At 40.7% G+C, this 15,247-nt stretch overlaps 2 protein-coding genes across 2 annotated transcripts in view; one reads left to right on the top strand and one right to left on the bottom strand.

Annotated features, from left to right (window-relative positions):
• Positions 1–7,123, bottom strand: part of LOC140732233 (protein DBF4 homolog A-like) — a 78,241-nt gene extending 71,118 nt beyond the window's left edge. Inside the window, exon 1 of the mRNA XM_073054559.1 lies at positions 6,946–7,123. The gene's annotated coding sequence lies outside the window, so the exon portion shown is untranslated. The remainder of the gene's footprint in view (positions 1–6,945) is intronic.
• Positions 7,124–7,316: 193 nt separating this feature from the next.
• LOC140732232 (mitochondrial glutathione transporter SLC25A40-like) overlaps positions 7,317–15,247 on the top strand; it is a 53,373-nt gene continuing 45,442 nt past the window's right edge. Inside the window, exon 1 of the mRNA XM_073054557.1 lies at positions 7,317–7,645. The gene's annotated coding sequence lies outside the window, so the exon portion shown is untranslated. The remainder of the gene's footprint in view (positions 7,646–15,247) is intronic.

The following is a 15,247-nucleotide window of genomic DNA, read 5'->3' as shown; positions in this document are numbered from 1 at the left end:
GGTAACTGTTCCCATTCTCCTATCTCTCTCCAACAATTGCAACACAGGGACAAACGACGGCAGCCTGTGTGAACTGAAACGAACTGTATATTTCCATCAGACAATTTATTATCCCCTAGACAACGATAGAGCTTGTTTCTTATTGATTATTATTATACCCGCACTTTTAGGTTTAGTATTGACGATGTATATTATCTGTATATTTACATTGATATTATTTTTGTGTATTTTTACTAATAAATACTGTTAAAAATAGTATCACCAGACTCCAACGAACGCCTCTATTCTGGTAAGTAACCCAGTTACGTGGTTCGTAATAGTATATAGTACATATTTTACCTTTCTATGCATATAAAATACTTAAGAAACATATGTATTTCAATAATTAAACCACTGCATTGCTTAGTAATAATTGTAGCTTTAATCGGGGCAGGGCCTTTCACATGCTCCATTAAAATTGTTCCGATCACTGACCGACTGTAGCCTAACACTTTTCCAATGACCGATGGCATTTCACCTCTTTCCAATCACTTTATTACTTCCACCTTATTTTCAATCATGATCGTGATCATTTTCGTGAACAGAAATACTGCCGATTCAGAGCTTCACCACTGGGTCCTAATGTCCACGGCACTGAGTCACGTTAAATAAGATACGGGGTTCCGCTGGGTCCGAAAGACCACTTCACTGAGACAGGTTAAATAAGGGACGTGAGCATCTGCGTTTTTTGGTATCCGCAGGGGAGTCTGGGAACCAATCCCCTGCGGATAAGGAGAGCCTACTGTAGTCCCTGATGGGGAGGGCTTTACATATGCTGGACTGAGCTATGCCCACCACTTTTTGTAGCTTTTTCCATTTCTGGGCTTTGGCGTTTCCATACCAAGCCATGATGCCACTTGTTAGGATGCTCTCCACTGTCCATCTATTATAGGAGTCTGTCAAATTTTTGGTGACATGCCAAATGTATGCAAACTTTTAAATACTGGTTCCAGGACAGATGCTCTGATATGTTGACGCCAAGCAATTTATAGCTACTGACCTATGGATCAGGAAAAATAAGAGTTCATTGTAGGTCTCTATATTAAAGTTAAATCTAATATGCAAATGCTAATACAGAGAAAATGTATTTGTTGTACAAATTAATGCAAGAATGGTTTATTGGACTGCGAATAAACTTAGAAGGCTGAAGACAAAATTCAGTCTCCATGCAAGTTTCCTAATGCACAAACAGAAATTAATTAACAAATTGGCAGGATGGCAAGTATGTAACATTGCACTATATACAGAACACCAGTGTAATAATGGTGCAATACAGAACCAACAACACAAAAACATTGTTCAAATCCCACCAGAATGGACTGCAAAACCAAATTTAACAATGAGCAATCAATATAACAAATGTTTTATCAAAACCGCATCTTTTAGGGTGGCAAAAATATGATCCAAATTTCAGCAAGGGATTTGCAATAAACAACACCTTATTTAAATCACCTACAGTACAAGAAAAAGCTTATAGTAACACTGAAAGTAAGGCAACATACTGGGAAATTCAGAAATAAGATACTAGAAATGTTCATGCAGAATTCAATCTCTTCAGATGACAGGAAATTAAACCACTGCATCAAAATTTGTTATAATCCTATAGACCTGCTCAGGGACTTACAAAGGATTCTTGGCTTTACGAGTAAAAGCATAGATTAAAAACCAGACATGTTACAGTATAAAGACAAACCTGAGAAAATCTGCAGATGCTGGAAATCCAAGCAACACACAAAATATTGGAGGAACTCAGCTGAGTTTTTTTTCCAGTCCTGATGAAGGGTTTCAGCCCGAAACGTCACCTATACTCTTTTCCATAGATACTGACTAGCCTGCTGTTCCTCCAGCATTTTGTGTGTGTTACTATATAAAGTATTAGTTAGGTCACACTATGATTCTGTTATCACACAACAGGCAGGATGTTTCAACACAGCAGAGGATGCAAACAACATCTATAAGGATATTTCCAGAAATAAGAGACTGGGATTATATCCTTTCAGGCAATTTGATTGAAGCATGTAAAGTTATTTGAAAATGAGATAGGGTTAAAAAAAATCATTTCTTTGCAGAAAGGACAATAACTTGGAAACATGGATAAAGGCAGAAGTAGAAAGAAGTTGGGAAACAATTTTATGATCGATGATGATTGGGCTGTGGATGTTATTTACGTGGACTTTAGTAAGGGATTTGACAAAGTCCCTCATGGTAGGCTGATTTAGAAGATTAAGATGTATGAGATCTACAGTAATGTTATAGTTTATCTTCAGAATTGATGAAAGAAAAGAGAGAATAGTGATGGAAGGATGATATTCTGGGTGGAGGTCTATAACTAGTCGAGTTCCACAGCAGCCACTGCTGGAGGCTCTGTTGTTTATGATATATATAAATGACTTGTAAAGAATGTTTAGATAATACCACTGTTGCTGGCAGAATCTCAGGTGGCAACAATGAACAGTACAGGAGCGAAATTGATTAGCTGGTTGAGTGGTGTTCCAACAACAACTTTGCACTCAATGCCTGCAAAACCAAGGAATTGATTGTGGACTTCAGGAAGGGAAAGTGAGGAGATCATATCCCAGTCCTCACTGAGGGTTCAGTAGTAGAAGGGGTGAGCAACTTCTAGCTTCTAGAATTCAAGAGAACAGTGGATCGATCTATCCTGGGCCCAATACATTGATGCAATCACAAATCACACCAGCAACTAAACTTCATTGCAAGTTTGAGAAGATTTCTTATGTCACCATGGACTCTAACAAATTTCTACAAATGTACAGTGGAGAGGATTCTGACTAAATGCATCACAACCTGGTATGCAGGCTCTAATGAACAGGATCAAAAGAAATTGTAGATGGTTACAGACTCAGACAGCTCTAACACCTGTACAACACTCCTCACCATTGAGGACATCTTCAAAAGGCCAAACTTCAAGAAGGCAGTATTCATCATTGATGACCCTCACCACCTTGGATACCACCTCTACTTATAACTACCATCAGGAACCATATAGGAGGCTGAAAACCCACATTTAATATTTTAGGAACAACTTATTTCCCTCTGTCATCAGATTTCTGAGTGGTCCATTAACCCAGACAATTCCTCATTATTCTTTTTGGGTCTGCATGATTTAATTATTGTAATTTATAGTAATTTTATGTCTTTCCACTGTATTGTTGCTGCAATACGACAAATTTCTTGTCATACAAGACAGCATATAAATTAGTTACAGATATGTGTGGAGAAATGTCAAGTTAAGTTTAATCCCAGCAAGTGTGTGGTAAACCACGAGGAAATCTGCAGATGCTGGAAATTCAAATAACACTCACAAAATGCTGGTGGAACACAGCAGACCAGGCAGCATCAATAGGAAAAGCACTGTCGACGTTTCAGGCCAAGACCCTTCATCAGGACTAACTGAAAGGAGAGATACTAAGAGATTTGAAAGTAGTGGGGGGGGAGGGGGAAATGTGAAATGAAAGAAGACCGGAGGGGGTGGGATGAAGCTAAGAGCTGGAAAGGTGATTGACGAAAGGCCCTGAATGGTGGTGAGGGAGGAAGTGTAAGGGCAGGTGTAGCACTTGTTCCACTTACAAGGATAAGTGCCAGGAGGGAAATCGGTGGGAAGGGATGGTGGGGGACAGTCCCCCAGACAGTCCTTCCAGGTGAGGTGACACTTCACCTGTGAATCGGCTGGTGTGGTATACTGCATTTGGTGCTCCCGGAGTGGCCCTTTATATATTGGTGAGACCCGATGCAGACTGGGAGACCGTTTCACTGAACACCTACGCTCGGACCGCCAGAGAAAGCAGGATCTTCCAGTGACCACACATTTTAATTCCACATCCCATTCCCATTCTGATATGTCTATCCATGGCCTCCTCTACTGTCAAGATAAATCCACACTCAGGTCGGAGGAACAACACCTTATATACTGGCTGGGTAGCCTCTAACCTGATGGCATGAACATTGACTTCTCTAACTTCCGTTAATGCCCCTCCTCCCCTCCTGTTCTCCATCTCCCTCTGGTGCTCCCCCTCCCCCCTTCTTTCTCCTGAGGCCTCCCGTCCCATGATCCTTTCCCTTCTCCAGCTCGGTATCACTTTCACCAATCACCTTTCCAGCTCTTAGCTTCATCCCACCCCCTCTGGTCTTCTCCTATCATTTTGCATTTCCCCCTCCCCCCACTACTTTCAAATCTCATAGTATCTCTCCTTTCAGTTAGTCCTGACGAAGGATCTCAGCCCGAAATGTCAACAGTGCTTCTCTTATAGATGCTGCCTGGCCTGCTGTGTTCCACCAGCATTTTGTGAAGTGTGTGGTACTGCATTTTGGGAAATCAAATGAGGAGAAAGTACAGTCAATGACAAGATTCTGAACAGCAATGATGTACAGAGGGTTCTCACCCCCACCCCTACCGTCTGTAGCTCACTGAAAGTGGCCACACAAGTACTGTAGATAGGGCGGTAAAGAAGGCATATGACATTTTGCCTTTGTTATGAGTAAGGAAGATGTGTTGCAGCTATATCAAACTTTGGTTAATCTGCACTTAGAGTATCCTGTGTAATTCTGATCACCCATTACAAGAAGGGTGTTGAGGCCTTTAGAAAAGGTGCATAAAAGGTTTACCATGATGATGCCTGGATTAGATGGTATGAGCCATAAAGAGAGAATCTATAAAATTGGACAAACTTTGGTTGTCTGCTTGGCATCAGTTTGCTGAAGGGGGACCTAATAAGTTCATAAAATAGAGTGGACTGCCATAATCTTTTTTCCCATGGTAGAAATGACAATGATAAAAGGACAAGCATTTAAGGTGATGGGGGGGAAGAAACTTAAAGATGTGCCGGACAAGATTTATAACAGAAAGCGGTAGGAGGCACCTGCAATGGACTGTCAGGGTACTGGTGGAAGCAGATATGATAGTAGCATTTAAGAGGCTGTAAGATAGTAAAATTAATATGCAGGAAATGGAGAGACATGGATCATGTACTAGCAAAAAAAGATTTGATTTAAACTGACTTTGTGTTCAGTACATCATGGGTCTGTTCCTGCCCTGTGCTGTTCTATGTTTCACATTCAATGAAATAAGTACTGTAGTGCTGGTGTAGAGCTCACTGTTTGAAAGCAAGATGAGACGGACCGTCACAACATTTGATAAGTACCTGGATAACCTCTAGAAGAGCCATAAACAAGTGCTGGAAAGAGGGAACAACCCAAAAGTCTATTTTTGGATAGCATGGACAAGAGAGCTTATTGATCTTCTTCTGTGTCTGGAAATAGTACTTTTCAACACTCAAGATGGCAAGAACTACCAGAACCTTGCATGCTTAATTTCTTCAAAGCCCCAACAAACTTAGGCCAGTCCCCAAAAAAATATCTTCTCATAGAATAATACCTTCCCACAAAAATCAGTCTAGTATTCCTACTATTTAAGAAGGGGTGGGGGAGAACAGATCACGGGACTACTTATCCTTTGATCCCCATTTCCACTGATTTGTATAGTCAGCAGCTGTTTCTATGGAGGAATCAATAACTATCACTTGCACTTTTCAAGTGGTTTAATGGCCATTTAACAACTAATGTAAAAAATCTTTACCTTTTTATATTCCTAGAACATCAGGAAATAACTTAAGAAAACTGAAATAACACAGCCTGATGTCAAGTAACAAAAAGAAGTTTATTTAGAACCAACCAAAATAGTTCTGCAATGATTGATCAACATTGAAGTTTTGAAATTAAAAACAAATAATAAGTTTACAAATTAGGTATTTTTATGGCTATGATAAAAGAAGAAAATGCAAGGTCTGATCAACTACGACCGAATCAGAATTTCAGTGACACTAGATTCAAACTCTGACCGGAAGGAATCAAAAACAAACCCTAATCTCAGCATTTGGACATGACCATTCAGGAAAAAATTAAGTAACTCTTTTTCTAAAGCAACAATAGAAATATAGAATTTCCTTCCCCAAAGGACTGTACGTACTTAGATAACTGTAAATTTAAAGCCTGAGAATTATATATTCTTATAAAATAACAGAAGGCACTGCCTCTGCTGCCTGCACCACAGATCTTCCCTGAAACATTTCATGAAGCATTAGTTAGGATCAGCTATCTCACAATGACCACTTTCATGTACACATATATTCGGACATTTAGACCCTTAATATTTACTAAATTGATAGAAACGTGCGTTATTTTAGTTCTCATGACACGGGTGTCACATGCTCATGCAATCAAAAAGGGTTATCTAGATTAATGCCACTTTGCGGATTTAAGTTAGAGATTGGAATTGTTCGCCTTATTATAGGGAAGGTAAAGGGAGATTTGCGAATTGTGCTTGAAGGGTTTCAATGACAAATCATTTCCATTGTTTTAAGATTCAGTGACCAGGGTGAATAGATTATCAGTAATAGACAAATAAGAGGCTGCACAAGGAAAATTATGTACTTAAATATAAAGTCAGAATTATACTGTGTGGAAACAGGCCCTTCAGCCCAACTAGTCAATGCCGATCAAGGTAGTCCCATTTGTCTGCGTCATATCACTAACCTTTCCTATCCATAAATGTAACCACAGTGATCAACAATAGGAGATTCGAGCGTTTTCAGATAATAGGTAAAATGGGGGGGGGGGGGGGGGGGGAGAATAAATGTGTAGGGTTACCAGAAAGTAAGATCAAACACTTGCTGGCCCACTGGGCCGAATGTCTCCCTCCAGGGCTATGATCGTTCACTGAATCCCCCCACCAACAGCGTGTACCAATAAACATATATTTTAAATCCTCTTGAATGTGTGAGGAGCTGCGCAAAGCGGCGCCACTCCGGCCATTTAAACGCGAAACCGCTTCCCGCTATTTGAAAACCGTCACTGGCCCAAGCCCAAGACAACGGAGCCGGTCAAACTCACCGCGCCATCCACTCACACTTCCCCCTCTTGTTTTCCCGTCGCCTGATGCCACAAGTGCCAGTCTTTATCTGCCTCCCTCGCTGAGCTAGACCCTGCCGTCCGATCTCCTCTCCCACTTTTTCGCCTTTCTTTTCCTTTTTCCCGCCTCTCGCGCAGATCGCCGTAGTTCAGGTAAAACTAACCGCGATTCGCAGTTTCTACACTGCTATTGTACGATTTGAACAGTGGGTCGCCACGACTTTCTGATGACATTTGGAGAGGGACTCAAAATAGTAAATATTAATCGGATTATTACTAGAATTACTAACGTTTGACAAAAAGAGTCTCCCCATTGCAAGATATAACGAATCTGCTGAATAGCTGCAACTGGATGTGAGCGGCTGGTGATGAAATCAGCAGGAGTGATGGGAACGGCCGAGTTACGAGGAGAAAAACATGTTATTTATTCCGTGCCCTTAAAAGAATAAGGTTGATGATTATGAATTGTGAGCACAAGGGTAATGTGGTAATCAGGACAAGGCGTTGAAACAGAACAGGAGCTGGCAGGCCAGCCAGTTGAAGGGAGGGTCCCAGGTCACCGACAGACCGCTGGCGATGCTCAGCCCCCCTTCCAGTAACTGCGTACTTAGCACGCGTGTACGCCTCCTGTTACCACCATTCAGAGGTCATTGAAAACTAATTCGGTGGCACACGTGAAAGGGTAAGTGTACTTTGACGTTAGAAATTTTCAAAACTTCAGTCAATTCGCGAAACTTCTAGGTCGTTAAGTAGATGTAAGTTAAATATCTGACAAGAGCCGACCCATGAAGGGTTGTTGCAACTTTCAACAGCTAGAAGTAGTGCAAAATACTTCCGAAGGTTTGCCAGCTGTTTAATTTCTCAATTACAGTTAAGATTTTGTAACATCTTTATTACAAAATTCTGTATTTGAATACTTTTCATTAAATTACTACTGTTTTACTTATAATAGATACATCATCTCACAGCAACACACACAAAATGCTGGTGGAACACAGCAGGCTAGGCAGCATCTATAGGGAGAATTTGAATTTCCAGCATCTGCAGATTTCCTCGTGTTTGCTCTTTAAACATCATCTCACATCTGACTTTTAAGTTCGTCCCTTTTAATCTCAATGCCTGTTTCATATAATCTAATAAATATACTGTATTTGCTGTGAAGTGGTTTTACATAATTGATGAGTGCATATGTCATCTAATTAAAATTTGCTCCCTAACACTGTTCATTGCTATATTTTAGAGATTATCTGCCTCCACCAATTGACTTTGGATATAACACATATTAAGATTTTATTATTTTTATCCTATACACTAGCATTATATTTTATGTGATTATTGCGGATTTTAACTTGGTGTTTGTGGTGTGACTAGTTTGAACACATATAGATAGATAGATAGATACTTTATTCATCCCCATGGGGAAATAACATATGACAAATAAAACCGAACTTTATGTAACTTCGTTCAGAACATGTCAGTTATTATAAGTGTACCTTATAGTCACAGTTCTAATTGAATGGATGATTTCACTTGTAAACTGAGGAACATGGGGATTATTTTAATTACGGATGATATAGTTTGGTATTCAGGTGTTGTGTAACGTTAATTCAGTACATTTTGGAGCCATTTTGGGAATGACTGCGCGATAGACTACTCGCTCACGCTCACCAGATGTTGTAGACGCGAGTCAGACAAAACGGCATGTGTGTTCTGCAGCTCAAAGATTGGATTGGGTGGATCAGGTGAAGTGTATGATGCCACGAGTATTTTATTTTGAGGGGCTAGTGTAGGATTCGGATATTTACCCCAGCGGCAAAGAAAGAATGAAGGTGTATTTCCCAATCGAGCTGGGGAGCTATAGGAACACGACTTGTTGATTAAGTTTTTCTGGATGGTAAATTCCTTGCGTTTGTGGGCTGCTTTTGAGGAAGGCCTAGCAAGTTGCTGCAGTTCACTTTGTAAATGAGAGGTGGTCAGTACAAAGTATCTAGATGCTGAACATCATTTAATAAAATCAATTTTTAATGATTTTTAAATAAATTTTAATGATAAACAGAAATCATGTTTCATGCTCTGAGGGAAAAGTCACCAGTTTGAAATATATAAAGCTGGAAACAGCATTCTCTCAGCACATGTTACCTGACCAGCTAAAATGGTGTTGGAGGGTTGATAACAATCCTCAGTGAGATTGGTTGGTACACTCTGCTTCCTTCTGAAATCCCAGTACAGATCTTAAGACAGTTTGATTTGCTTCTGTGCTACCAGTAATCAAATGAAAAGTGTATGAGACTTGCTAACATCTGGTAATTGTGCTGAAGGTGGTAATAGTGCAATAACTCATCGAGTATGATGTCTTCAGGGAGTTGACGAGGCTGGTCCATATGACTCTGGGATTACAGACCTCACAATTCTGCCCCCTTTCATCACTGGCTGACTGCCATTGGACTTAATCTGGGATGTTGGGGTTGATTCCCTTAATGGAGAACACCTGTGTTTGACTTTGTTTAACAAAGAGATACTGCTGCCAGTCACCACACAGTCCTTGACTGTTTGGGGTCAAGGTCCAGCAGTATAGAATGAAAGCTGGCTGGTGACCTTTCACTGCTGCAGCCTTCCTCTGCCTTCACTGCTGTTGTGATGTGTCATCATCTTGTGCCAGTTCCGCAGTGAGGTCTTGGTTGGATCACTGGAACCTCACTGCCTTAGGTACCCTACCAGAAGCTGAGCACCAGATGACTAAACTCCAGGCGGCATCGCTCTCGCATCCTCAGGAACTCACAAGCTTCTCCATCACGACAAGATGATGATCCTCAGTGAAGTGTGCGGAAGATGATGCTGTGGAACTTGCCACACTTTTAGTCAAGCTGTTTTAGTACATTGATGAAATATTGTGGAAAATTGCCTTGATCCGTCCTTTTCACTGTCATAGCAAATGGTCACCAGTGCTCAGTGTCTGAGACATCAAGGCAGTTTTTCATCAAGAAACCTGAGTAGATCTGTTAACACTGGGAATTTAAAAAAAAAATCAACTTGAGGCATACCTAGTTTTTTTTTAAAAAAAACAAAGTACTAGAAATCCTTAGCAAAACTTGGCAGCTAATTTCTGCTGCCCTGTTTTTTTTTGAGAAATAAAAATCTATACTATGGGGATTAGTTTCTTTGATGGGAATAATACCATGAATTCTCCTAAGAGTAACTGAAACACCATAAATTTGTTAGGGAGACGTTCAGAGTTGTGTACATTGTATAGTACAGATAGGTTCCTATCAGTACAGTCACATTGACTTGCTTTTACAGTTTATAATAGGACAGAAATATGACCTTAGAGTTCAACCCTTTAAAAATGTTTTATGCTGGAGAAATGGATCTTTTGTTTATCTTTCTCAGCCACTCTTATCTGTATGGTGACATTTTTATGGTGCACAGTTAGAATCCCACGCCAGCTTAAAGAATATTGAAAATTTTTTTTAAAAATTGACTAAAGATAGCAAAAAAGTTTTCATTGGAACTTTTGTGTGACTCTTTCTTGGAAGGAATATGGACTCTTGACACCCATTACCAGTAGGAATAGCATCTTGTTCCAAGTCTGCTGAACATTAATTACTTGAATAGATGGTAATTCAGATATTGAATATGTTGCAGTCATCAACTGTTTCTGTTTAGAGTGATAAACAATCTGCTGGATGAATCCAGCAGGTTAAGCTGCTGAGGAAAAAAAATTGTCAACATTTCAGACCAAAGCCCTGCATCAAGACTGAAAGTGATGAGTGAGATGGTTTAAAGTGATTGGAGAACTGAGGAGGGGTGTAAGCAAACAGGCAGGTTGTAGCAGGTAAAGGAAGGGGAGCAGGGGTGGATGTGATAAATGGCATGTAATGATAGGGGAGAGAGAGAGAGAGAAGAAAAAAAAGCCATGGAGGCACAGATGGAGTGAAGTGGGAGGAGGGGAGTGTAAAGATTGTAAATGGTTGTTGAAGGGAGATAAGTGGAACACAAAATGCTACCAGTGCTGGACTCTGATAAGTAAGGAGGTTTAGAAGGAAGAGGTGAATAGCAGTTGAAACCAGAGACGTGAGATTCTGCAGATTCTGGAACATTGGAACACTCACAAAGTGCTGGAGGGACTCAGCAAGTCAGGTAGTTTCTATGAAGGGGGAATAAACAGACGTTTCAGGCAGAGACCCTTCTTCAGCACTGGAAAAGAAGGGGGCCGAAGCCAGAATAAGAAGGTTGGGTGGGGTGGGGAATTCAATCTGGCAGGTGATACATAAGACCTGATGAGAGGGTGGGGGTGTGATGTAAGAAGGAGAGAGGCAGAAAAGGTAAAAGCCGATTTGGTGTGTATTCAGAATTGGATTTGACTCCTCTGCTAATGTCATGATGTTTGTTTTGGGGCAGCAATACAGAACAAGACTAAAAACTTAGTGTAATTTACAATAACTAGTGCAAAAAAGGAATAACTGTTCTTGGGCTGTTCAGATATCTGATGACGGGAGGGCGAAAATGTGGAGAGCGAATTGTCAGGCCCTTGTACCTCCTCCCTGATGGTAATAATGAGAAGAGGGCATGTTTTGGATGGAGAGGGTCCTTAATGATGATTGCAGTCTTCCTGAGACAATATCTTTTGAAGATATCCTTGTTGGTGGAAAGGGTTGTGTTCATGATAGAATGGCCAAGTCTATATCCTTTGTAGCCTTTTTTGATCCTGTGCATCTAAATCTTCATACCAGGCATTGATGCAACCAATCAGAATATACACCATATATAGGAGCAGAATTGGGCCATTTGGCCCACGAGTCACTCCACCATTTCATCAGGGCTGATCATCTCCTGCCTTCTCCCCACACCCCTTCATGCTCTGACCAGTCAAGAATCTATCAACCTCTGCTTTAACTATACAAAATGAATTGGCCTCCACAGCTGCCTGTGGCAAAGAATTCCACAGATTCACACTCTCTAGCTAAAGAAATTCCTCCTCCTCTGTTCTAAAAGGACGCCTCTCTACTCTGAGACTGTGTCCTCTAGTTTTAGACTCTCGCATCATAGGAAACATTTTCTCCATATCTGCACTATTAACACCTTTTACCATTCAGTAGGTTTCAATGAGGTTACCCCTCATTCTTCTGAATTCTAGTGAATACAGGCCTAGAGCCATCAAATGCTCTTCACATGACAAGACATTCAAACTTGGAATAATTTTTGTGAGCCTCCTTTGAACCTTCTCCAGTTTCAGCACATCCTTTCTAAGATAAGGCTCCATACTGTAAGTGAGGCTTCACCAGTGCTTTATAAAGTCTTAACATTACATCCTTGCTTTTATATTCTAGTACTGTTGAAATGAATGCAAACATTGCATTTGCCACCTTCACCACCGACTGAATCTGAAAATTACCTTTATGAACTCCTGAAAAAGCACTCCCAAGTCCCTTTGCACCTAAGGTTTTGTATGTAACCCCCAGGTTCGGCAGGCTGCATTAGTCTAAGGGAAGATAGTTGCTGCCTCCGCCAAACTGATGAAATCTCGCTTGTGTGGATGCTAGGTGATGTGTTTCCCTGTTACAATTCAGTACCACGGAAGATCAGATGGTACACCATATGCAATTAAACAATTAAGCTTTATAATTCTTGATTTGACTATAGAGTTAGTACAGAAAACAAAAAAGAAAAAGGGCCCATTTTATTGAAACAGTCTATTGTGCACATTGCAGCTCACAGTTTTCTGCCCTTGAATTCCCCATCGATTTCCTCCAAGTGTCGTTGACTCCTGGACCCTCACTCCAAGTCCACTCTGTCCTGCTCGCTCCTCTCACGTCTTCTCTCTTCATCTCTCACCAACAAAGGACTGCGAATACCTCCTCTCAGACACACAAGAAAGAAATGACACGCCTCTCATTGGATGGTGCACCTTCCAAAGGCCCATTATCTCTTGTCATAACCCAAATGTTGCTGCTACAGAGGAACTATTACATTAGCAGTGAAACCTTACAGAGTGTTAATGTATTTTCTCTCCATTTAGAAAATAGTCAACCCTTTCATTTCTTCTACCAAAGTGCATGACCATACACTTCCCAGCACTGTATTCCATCTTCCATTCCCCTAATATATCTAATTCCTTCTGTAGCACCTCTTCTTCTTCAAAACTACCGGCCCCTCCGACTTGCTTCATATTGTCTGCAACCGTTGCAACAAAACCTTCAATTCCGTCATCCAGATCATTGAAATATAACACAAAAAGAAAGAGTCTCCACACAAACTCATGTGGAACATCACTAGTCACTGGCAACCAACCAGAAAAGGCTCCCTTTTTTCCCACTCTTTGCTTCCTGCTGTTGTTTTATCCATGCTGTAATCTTTCCTGTAGTACCATGGACTCATAGCTTGTTAAGCAGCCTCGTGTGGCACCTTGTACAAAGGTCTTCTAAAAGTCCAAGTACACAACATCAACCAATTTTCCTTTGTCCATCCTGATTGTTACTTTTTCAAAGAATTCCAACAGAGTTGTCAGGCATGATTTTCCGTTAAGGAAACCATGCTGACTACAGCCTATTTTATCGTTTGCCTCCAAGTACCCTGAAACCTCATCCTTTATAATCAACTCCCAACATCTTCCCAACTATTGAGGTCAGACTAACTGGCCTATAGTTTCCTTTCTTCTGCCTCTCTTCCTTCTTGACGAGTGGAGTGACATTTGCAGTTTTTCAGTCTGCCGGAACAATTCTAGAATCTAGTAATTCTTGAAAGATCATTATTAATGCCCCCATGATCTCTTCAGCCATCTCTTTCAGAATCCTGAGCTGTACAGCATCTGGTCCAGGTGACTTGTTCACCTGGAGACCTTTCAGTTTCCCAAGAACCTTCTCTCTAGTAATAGTAACCACGCACTTAATGACCCTTGACACCTGGAATTGCCACCATACTACTAGTGGCTTCTACAATGAACACTGATGCAAAATACTTATTGTTCATCTGCCATTTCCTTGTCCCCCCATTACTACCTCTCCATCATCGTTTTCCAGCAGTCTGATTATACACTCTTGTCTCTCTTTTACACTTTATGTATCTGAAGAACATTTTGATATCCTCTTAAATATTATTGGCTAGCTTACGCGCTTTGGATTGTTGTATTACTCTTTGATGAAATTCATCTGATTCTTCCACTGTACTCTATTGTCAATATTGCTTAGTTGAAAATTGCTACCGATGAGAAAAGGATTGTTGTGACTGGCCAACATGATGAACAAGGGAAACCAGTTGCGATGGATATTAAAGGCCTACTGTGTCCAGACTCCATTTGAGGTTAAGAATGAAAACTGCTTGTTAGAAAGTCAAAAAAATTGTTCATAACATCTTCAAGCAGATGATGTTCAAACGAGCAGAGAAAATGCTTGTGACACTTCATTAATTGAGGGAGGACGTGGAAGATAGGATCAATGCTAAGTAGTTATGTGAATGCATGATTCCTGCAAGCAGCAGGGAGGGGCTTTCTTAAACTGACTTGAAGGGCTTTGAGAGAGGGAGGTTCATAACTTGTCCTTTTTGAGAGTAAAGTCATTATAAAAGTTCAAAATAAATTTGTTATCGAAGTACATATATGTCATCTTATACAACCCTGCAAGTCATTTTCTTGTGGGCATACTCAATAACCTATATAATAATGACCATAACGGAATCAATGAAAGACTGCCCAACTCGGGCGTTCAACAAGAGTGCAGAAGAGAACAAACTGTGCAAATGCAAGATGAAGAAATAATAATAATAATAAGCAATAAATATCAAGAACATGAGATGAAGAATCCTTGAAAGTGAGACCATTGGTTGTGGGAACATTTCAATGATGGGCGGGTGAAGTTATCCCCTTAGATTCAAGAGCCTAGTGGTTGAGGGGTTGTAACTGTTAATGAACCTGGTGGTGTGAGTCCCGAGTCTTTTGTATCTTCTTCCTGATAGCAGCAACGAGAAGAAATCATGACCTGGGTGTGGGGGTCCATGATGATCGATGCTGCTTTCCTTCAACAGCAATTCATGTAGATGTGTTTGGGAGGCTTTTCCTGTGATGGACTGCGCCATACCCATTAGTTTTCATAGGATTTTTCCTTCAGGGACATTGATATTTCCATACCAGGCTATGATGCAGCCAGTCAAAATGCTCTCCACTAAAATGTTATCAAAGTCCTAGATGTCATGCTGAATCTTCTGAAGGAAGTAGAGGCACTGCTGTGCTTTCTTCGTAATTGCACTTGTGTGCTGGGCCCAGGACTGGTCCTCTGTAATAATAACACTGAGG

The sequence above is a fragment of the Hemitrygon akajei genome, chromosome 8, assembly GCF_048418815.1.
Source record: "Hemitrygon akajei chromosome 8, sHemAka1.3, whole genome shotgun sequence".
NCBI classification, from domain to species: domain Eukaryota; kingdom Metazoa; phylum Chordata; class Chondrichthyes; order Myliobatiformes; family Dasyatidae; genus Hemitrygon; species Hemitrygon akajei.
Note: the sequence above shows the minus strand (reverse complement) of the source record. Positions and strands in the feature narration are given on the sequence as shown.